We start from the raw sequence: 9,648 nt of genomic DNA, 5'->3' as shown, positions 1-9,648 counted from the left end.
GACATTTCTCGAAAGACGGCCCAAACACAGAGAAGTCATCCATGAAAACCTTTAAAAATTTCTCCACCATGTCAGAGAAAATGGCTATCATGCACTGTTGAAAAGTCCCCGGTGCATTACATAGCCCAAAGGGCATATGCCTGTAAGCAAAAGTGCCAAAAGGGCAAGTGAAAGTGGTCTTTTCCTAGTCAGCGAGGTGCATCGGGACTTGATTATACCTCGAGTAGCCATCAAGAAAACAATAGAAACCCTGCCCCGCTAACCGCTCTAAGATCTGGTCAATAAAAGGTAAGGGAAAATGATCATTCCTAGTCGTGGAATTCAGTCTTCTATAATCAATGCACACTTGCCACCCAATAATGGTTCGTGTGGGCACTAACTCTCCTCTCTCTCAACAACAGTGATGCCCGATTTCTTGGGCACCACTTGCGTGGGACTTCTTGGGCACCACTTGCGTGGGACTCACCCACTTGCTATTCGAGATGGGATATCTAATATTCGCATCTAATAATTTTAATACCTCCTTTTTCATATTGGGATTAAGCCTCCATTGCATTTCACGAGAAGGTTTGGTGTCCTCCTCTAGGTGTATATAATGCATGAACACAAAGGGATCTATCCCTTTCAAATTAGCCACCGACCACCCTATAGCACTCCGATGTGCCACGAGAACACTCATTAATTGACTCTCCTGCTCTACAGTCAAGTTAGATGCAATGATGACTGGTAAATTATTCTGGGGCCCTAAAAATGCATACTTGAGTGTGGCCTGGAGTGGCTTCAACTCAAGTGTAGGTGGTGTGATCAAAGATGGTATGGCGGGCTCTTTCGACAGAGGAGGAAGTGACTCAAACCGAGCTTTCCACGGAGGAAAATCCAGTGTAGAAGAAGCATTAAGGAAAGTGTTCACTTCCTCAACCGACCCGTCGATATCAAAATTCTCAAACCCAAAATGAGCTAAACAAGCCTTTAGAGGGTCCTCTACAAGAATGGAGGGTAAAGCTTCCTCCACAATGCCATTCACAACATTCACAAATAAGCACTCTTCTCTCTCATGGGGTTATTGGGATGCTTGGAAAACATTAAGTTTTACTTGCATGTTCCCAAATGAAACTTCCATAACCTCGGTACGACAATTTATGCATGCATTGGCCGTAGCCAAGAAAGGTCGACCTAAGATCACCGGAATTTGTTTCCTAAAACTAGCTACCGGTTCCATATCTAAAACCAAAAAGTCAACAGGAAAGTAAAACCGATCGACCTTCACTAGTACATCCTCATTCATGCCACGTGGCACTTTGAAGGACTGGTCAGCCAACTAGAGAGTAACAGTAGTGAGCTTCAACTCGCCAAGCCCAAATTCTTCGTACACAGAGTACGACAACAAATTGACACTAACCCCTAAATCTAATAAGGCCCTATCAATTAAATGGTCCCCTATAATGCATGCAATGCTTGGGGCACCCACGTCTTTACGTTTAGGGGGTGTGTCATTCAACAAGATGGAGTTTACTTGCTCCATGAGTATGACTTTTGGGACACGTGTGTCCTAGACTTACGCTTTTGCGTACAAAGGTCCTTCAAAAATTTAGCATAGGAGGGTACTTGCCTAATCGCCTCTAATAGGGAGAGGTTGATTTTTACCTGTTTAAAGACCTCCATCATTGCTTCCATGGATGCCGTCTTCTTATTGAAAGAGAACGGTGTATCAAGGCATTGGGGAAAGGGTGCCTTAGGCACATATGGTGCCTTAGGCTCATGTGAAGTGCTAGGGACTAAGTCATCCCTCTTAGGTGTTTTCCCATCACCCTTGCTCTCATTGGATGTACCACCGTGGTCACCCTTCTTAGCTCTAGTTGCATTAGGCTAACTCCCTCCCACTTCTCAAGGTAATCACAGCTTGCACCTGCTCATGGTGTTTTCCATTCTCACCCGAACCTTCTGCCCCGTATTGACCCTTAGGGCTGGCCACAGTCTGACTCGGTAATTTTCCCTCCTCTCTCCTATTCATGTTGTTAGCCATTTGACCTAATTGGGCCTCTAGCTTGGCAATGAAGTGCATATGGAAGTAAACTACTAGTGCTAACCCCTTAAGCTCTAAAAGAACTTCTAACACCTGAGTCTCAAAGGTCGAGTTGCCTTAAGGAACAAGCGGGGGTTGTGGTTGTCGGTAAGGTTGTGGGGGTCGATAAGGTTGTGGTGGCCGGTAGGACGATTGGTTGGCAAAATTATTAAAATTCTGCCTTGGTGGTCGAGGGTTGTAAGAAGTGCCTTGTGAATGAGGTCTCCATGAAAAAGTAGGGTGATTTCTCTATCCCGAATTATATGTGTTAGAGTATGGGTCATTAGCCAGTTAGAGAATCCTTGAGTCGTATTCACAGGCTCTTGGACTAACTCCGGAAATTGTGATACTGAAGGGCACTCACTCAAGTCATGAGCAGGGTTCACACAAATAACACATGCCTCGTGAAATTGAGGCTGATCTTGCTGGGTAGGAGCATGTCCCGCAGCTAATAATTGGTCCATGTTGTAGGACAATGCCTCTACTTGTTGGGCTAACTCTAGATTTTGCCCGACCTTATAAATGCCCCATCTTTTCGGGGCTCTAACTACTGGTTGCCGGACTTGCTGGGCTGCAGAGGCATGGTGAAGGGAATTATCACTTAGGTTCTTAAACAATTGTCATGCCTCGGCATCATTTTTGGACATAAATGTCCCACCACATGAAGAATCCACCATTTGGCGTTGAGGCTCAGTTAAGCCATAGTCAAAGGTCTGCACAAGTTACCAATCAGGCACTTGGTGGTGGGGACACTGTTGGAGAAGGTCATGAAGTCTCTCCCATGTCTCGTGAAATTGCTCGCTATCAATTTGAGCAAAATTGGTGATGGCTCGCCTCAGTTGGTTGGTCTTACCAATGTGAAAGTACTTCTCCAAAAATCGCTATTGTAATTGGTCCCAAGTTGCGATTGAATTAGCAGGCAAGGAGTTCAGCCAGTGTTTGGCCTTGTCCTTTAATGAGAATAGGAACAATCGCAACATTAAGGCCTCATTTGTAAAATTCTGGATCCTCACTGTAGTGCAAATTTCCAGATTTCATTCAAATGTTTATAAAGATCATCATGAGTTAGTCCATAGAATGATGGGAGCATTTGTATGGTGCTAGACTTAATCTCATAATGAGCAGTAGTGGTATCGGGTAATTGTATACATGATGGTGATGTGTATGCAGTGGGTGTGAAATAGTCCTTAAAGGTCCGGTTGGGTCCATTCGGGACATTTGGATTTTCCATCTCTAATGGTTCAAAGTATGGATATGAATATTCAAGCTTAGGAACACTGGCAAAGGCTCTAAGTCTCCTAAGAGTCCTTTCTAGTTCAAGGTCCAAATTCCACAATTCAGGGCGACAAGAATGGCGCCCGTACATACACTACTCACACACACACACATACTAAGTTTCGACTCTGTGGACTAAGTATGAAAGCAAAATACCAAAGGAAGTAATACTTACAGCGATTTAACGAAAATGCTTCACTCGTCTTGCGGGTGCTTGACGTGTAGACGTTGTCTCCAACCTCCAATTGAGCTTTGTCTTTCTTCTTAGCACTTTGGTACTTTGCTTGAGAGTCTTTGCTTCTATTTTCTTTAGCACTTTGGTGCTGCGGTATTTTTGTTTAAAAACTTGGCTGCACTTCGCTTGCACTCCAGTGATGGTTCCAATTACAAATACTCTGCACACTTAGCAACATGAAAGCATAAAATCCTAAACTAAAACTTAAAATAAGAATGTAACTTTAAATTAACTAATTTCGCCAAAAGTCCCCAGCAACGGCGCCAAAATTTGATGGGTCATTACACATACCAAAAATAAACACTAAACTATACCAAATTCTTTTAGAATAATAGCAAGTCCATATATCAATCCACAGTGACAATTATGAAATTAGACTAACTTAATCGCTAAATTCCTAAATTAATTCTGATTAAAAAGATTGAGAGATTTTATGACTAAAAAGGAATTAAATGAAATTAAGAAATTAAATTGACAATTAAAATTAGGGTTTAAGATATTAATTTTTGAGAAAAATTCTAGGGCAAAGAATTCACCACTGACCATATAAACGAGATTAAACATTGACTATCAATTGCAATCTGGTTTGAAATACCCAATATTTCACAACTATAAGTTTGAAATATTGATCAAGAGGGTTGTTGCATTCAACGTATAGGCACGAGTCATCCGAGTAGCACGAGGTGTTTGCTCTAAACTACAATAGCAACACAACCCATCTCTCGTAGCATAACTTGTCTCGTACTTTGAACACAAGCACAAAGAAAACTAATGTATGGAAAGCATTAAACAATCACAGAGAGTAAAATACTTAAAGAGATGAAAATAATAATTATTATAAACTTCTAAAATATCCATACATTGATTCAAACTGAATCACAATCAAAGCATATGAAAAATCCTATTACATGGCTAGGGTTTCATCAAAACCCTAAAAAAGATGAGCTTAGCCACTCATGGAGGAGTAGGAAGAGGTAGAATAGATGGAAGAGATGGAAGCCCCCATGGAAGTTGGATTGAAAGCTTGAGAATCCTTCTTTTCCTCCAAACCCTAACCTCCCACTTCTTGGAATTAATTTCAGAACCCTAATCCAGCCTCTTTCTTGCCTATTTATGCTTCTGCTGTCTTTCAAACAAGTTTAAAACATCGGGCCTGTTTTTCAAAAAAAGTCAATGCACGTGCGGAAAAGTCAACGCACGTACGGGAAGCTGTTTTCTCTCCAAATTCTATATTTTGGCCCATTTTTGCTCCAACTATGTACAACCTGATTGACATTAAACAGACATAAAATATATAGTTTGACCGGCAAGTAAAGTTAAGAGATCCTAATTAACGGCCTCAATGTTGTACAATTCAGCCTTAATCATATGTAAAACAATGTAACTACATTATTTTTTTATCGTTTTATGATTGATTCACCCTCCTAGCTCAAATGCTCCTTATATATACACATACACTATATTAGAAGCCCTAAATCCATTTGTAAGTCATATACACATAGAAACATACATACAAGCCCTAAATCAATATATAAATTACATATACACAAACACTATATTACAATGCCTAAATCAATTTGTAAGTTATATTGTTATATATACACAGACACACGCAGATACATATATACAAGCCCTAAATCAATTTCTAAGTTATATACCTCTATGTTGGAGTCGTTGGTTCAAGTCGCTTGTTGGAACAGACACTCGGTCGGCAATAGAAGATAAAGAGTCGATCAGCTTCGGCTTGGTAATAGAGAGAGTATAGAGAAGACAAAGACTCCTCCACTGTCCGACGGGACTGTGGATAAAGGATGAGAGAGAAAGAGTCGATCATAGGGAGTGGGGATGGACGAAGACATATAGGCTCAGTCGGAAAGAAAGAGAGAGAGGGAGAGTAAATTGTCGGGCCGGTAGGGTTAAAGAAGAGCTAAGATCGTCAAAGAGTGAGAGATATTGCGAATAAAGGATGAGAGAGAGAGAGAGAGAGAGAGAGAGAGAGAGAGACAGTTGATCGTCGGGAATGAGGATGGAGGGAGACAAAGAGGCTCGATCGAAGAGAGAGAGAGTGAGAGAGTAAATCGTCAAGCCAGTGGGGTTAGAGTAGAGCTAAGATCGTGGGGGAGTGAGAGGTCGAAGAGAGAAAGAGACAAGGAAACAGTAAGCGAATAGAGAAAGATTAGAGAAGGAAAATAATTTTGAAATCAAGATGAGGAACCAAATATAATGAGAAGGAAAGAGAAGGGCAAGTAAAAAAAAGTAGGACCCAGACAATTGCCAGGTCATTAGAGCAGCTCTAGAGCTCCGGAACATTTCTCAGTTCCTAAATCACCATAACTGTCAACCACCATCCTCGCCACACCCACAACTATCAACCATCACCCCCACACTCTTCTTTCTCGTCGCAACCTCCTTCCCAATTTTGCTAGCCTCTTTCTCACTATTCGAGCTACCAGCATCAAATCAATCTCTGTGTTTGAATATTAACCATGATTAATGTAAGATTAGATGTAATTAGTTGACACAAGACAATGTCTTTTCTTGTCTGAAATCGATGGACCAAAATCAACATCACTAGTTCCATTATCATATTTGCATACATCAATCTCAAACAAACTCAGACGACCTCTACGTTCATAAATAACTGAACCACTTTTCCCAAAACCTTCTAATAACAAATCTCTTCGCCTCTCCGGTAAACCCACAGACATAGTCCGGGTCAGAATCGGAATGGCCTTAGTTGGAGCATAGTGCCAAATATCAACATTATCATTAGTATATTTTTTAGATAACACAACAGTAGATGGGGCCCTCATCTGCGAATCTTCTGGCATGTCACTTGTAGAATACTTCAAATACCCCTTCATTTTACAATACGTAATCCCCCTTTTAATATTGAAATTTTTAAGTTGATACTTCACCATCCATGGCACCTGTTTGTCGTTAATGGAACAACAACCATTCCCATAATGCACTAACTCGCACTGGCAATCCACGGGAAAAATAAAGTACGCCTACAAACTGTCATTACCATCTAACCTCTTGTCATACACATTTACTCTGACCAACCCACTAGCATTGGATGCGCAAATGGGGAAATATTTTATCAACTTTAACACTCTTTTGTTTTTATCTTAACCTCAAATGAGAAAATAAATTAGGCAACGCAAGTTCAATACAACTGAAATCACTTGCTGAAACACCTTCAACAACAACAGTTTTAATATTGTTCACCTCCATTCACCTAAGCATTACAAATAAAAATACATAAATTTATAATTCTAAACAATTTTAAAGTACATTTGACTCCTTAACGTAATTTTGCATTCTTTTTCACTAACAGTAGCAGCAACTAAATATATGGTACCCTTCTGAATACTTCCAACATTTCCTAACAGTGTATCTTTGTAGTCCATCCAAATATCAACTGGGAAGAACCAGTCCACAACTTCTATCCCGTGACGAACGTACTCTTTGTCCTTGCCACCAACGAGCCTGAATCTCATTTTTTTTAACATCCGAAACCTGTCGGACTGGTCAGGATCAACAATTTAGGTCTCAAGATTACCCTCACCAACTCTAATAAATATCTTGTCAGGTGTAGGGACAGAATCTGACAGTTAGGCCTCATTTGGGAATATATTATTTAGTAACTTTTTAGTTTTTTGGTTAAAATATGAAGTAAAAAAAATTAATATGTTTGGAATAAATTTTTAATTTTTTACAAAAAAATATGCAAAAAGTATACAGAAAAGAGAATTTTTAATTTTTTGGTATAGATTGTTGGTTTTTTAATTTTTTTAGTGACTTTTTAATTTTTAAACTAAAATTGTAAATTGCCAAACAAACGCTTAATCTCTTTTAATTCATTTTATTTAATTATCAAATTTCTATTTCTCCAATTCGAACTTCCATGAGTTTAGTGCAATTCAAATTTCCAAGTAATAACAAATTAAAAACTTTAAACTAAAAAGTTTACATAAAATGATAATCATGAAAAGAGATGAAAAAATGATTTTTTTAACCAAAAATTTTATAAATATTTTTATTGGAATTCGTTTTCTTCGTTTCAAAAACAAATATTGAAAACCCCCTATTTACTCATCGTTTTAGGGTTTTTCTGCAAGCAGAGCACGAAATCCTTCTTCTTGCAACCATGGTAACTCTCTCTTTCTCTGCACACACACACACACACACACATATATATATATATATTATCTACAGTTCAGTCTAATCCGTCACACCATTTTCTCTTCAGATTATTCTCGAGAAAATCGCAAAGAAATCTGCAAATACGTCTTCCAAGGTCTGTCTCTATATACATTTTTACACTCATACATACACATTGTTAGTTATGGCTATGTGTGATTCACATTTTCTTGTGAATTTTTCAGAGGGAGTTTGCTATGCTAAGAAAGACTACAATTTGGCAAAGCATCCAGAAATCGATGTGCCGAATCTCCAGGTGATAAAGCTGATGCAGAGCTTCAAATCGAAGGAGTACGTGCGCGAGACCTTCGCTTGGATGCATTATTACTAGTACCTCACCAATGACGGCATTGAATTTCTTTGAACCTGTCTCAATTTGCCCTCTGAAATCATTCCTGCCACTTTGAAGAAGTCTACCAAGCCTGTCGGCCACCCAATGTGTGGCCCGCCCGGCAATCGCCCCCGGTAAATTTGATTTATAATTAGCATATTTGTGATTTAATGTGGGAGGATTGTTTGATTGATTGTTTTCTGATTTGGGTTTCGTTGATTGCTGGAAATTAGTGGCCCGCCACGGTTTGAGGGAGATAGGCCGAGGTTTGGTAATGGAGATGGGTACCGTGGAGGTCCTCGAGGAGGACCTCCCGGAGAGTTTGGTGGTGACAAGGGTGGCGCTCCTGCAGACTACCAGCCTTCTTTCGGGGTAATTTATCCCTCCATTGTATTTAATATTCTGTGAAGCAACTTGTTAGCTCTCCTTCAATGTTTGTTAAGATTAGTAAAGGCCTGTTTGGTAGAGCTTATAAGCTGTTTATTTCAGCTTTTAACTTAATTTAAGCTAAAATATTGTGTTTGGTGCAGTTTAAGTTAACCTGCTTATAGCTTAAATTAAGCTATTTCTCAACTTATCTTAAAAACTGGTCAGGGGGTGCTTAAATTTTTTACTTAAGCGTGCAGCTGATGTTGGGGGCTGAAATTACTTAAATGCCATCGTCAATACCCAAATATTAATATTATTAATTAATATTAATTAAAAAATAAAAAATTGTATATTTCTGAAGAAAAAGAAAAAAAAATCAATATTAATTGGTATTAATTATTAATAAATTCATATTGTATACTTTTGTAATGAATTAATTATTAATTGATACTAATTAATAACAATTGTTGATTATTAATATTAATTGATACTAATAAAAATTAAATATTAATATTAATTTGTACTAATTAATAATTTTAATATTAATTGAGACTAATTAAGCCATTAATTGATACTAATTAATAATTTTAGTATTAATTGATACTAATTAATTTATAATGAAAAATAATTATGACAATAATACTTCCATTACATTTTTAGCAAATGTATCAATTTTTATATTAATTGATACTAATTAATACTACTTATATTAACTTTTAATAATGAAATTTTTTTTTTTTAAATTAAAACTGAAAAAAATGACAAAATAATCATTTTTATATCATATAAGGGTGGAAAGGACAATTATACAATAAAAAGATATTTTACAGTTTATTAACCAAACACTACTCTGCTGCTTAAATTCATAATCCCACAGCCGCATCAAACAAGTTAACAGCTTATGTTCACAGCTATAAGTCATAATCTGTTAAATTATAAGTTATAATCACTTTTCCACAGCTCTACCAAACGGGGCCTAAGTAGAATTTCAATGTGGTATTTCTATGGATCAGATTTATTGTGCAAAATTGGGGAGTTTGAAAGTGTATAGTTGCATGTTTTATAATGTAACAACCCTCACTCCAACTTAGTCATACTTGCATACATTTATGTATGATCTTATTTTGTTGTGTGCATTTGCATATCCTGTCTTGTTTTGCTTAAGTGTTG

At 38.0% G+C, this 9,648-nt stretch overlaps 1 pseudogene; it reads left to right on the top strand.

The window, feature by feature from the left end:
• Positions 1-298: 298 nt before the first annotated feature.
• LOC145805494 (small ribosomal subunit protein eS10z-like) lies at positions 299-8,660 on the top strand (annotated as a pseudogene).
• The last annotated feature ends 988 nt before the right edge of the window (positions 8,661-9,648 follow it).

This window comes from Camellia sinensis, chromosome 13, assembly GCF_055761805.1.
Source record: "Camellia sinensis isolate YWXY chromosome 13, ASM5576180v1, whole genome shotgun sequence".
In the NCBI taxonomy this organism is placed as follows: domain Eukaryota; kingdom Viridiplantae; phylum Streptophyta; class Magnoliopsida; order Ericales; family Theaceae; genus Camellia; species Camellia sinensis.
This window is presented reverse-complemented; position numbering and strand designations above follow the sequence as displayed.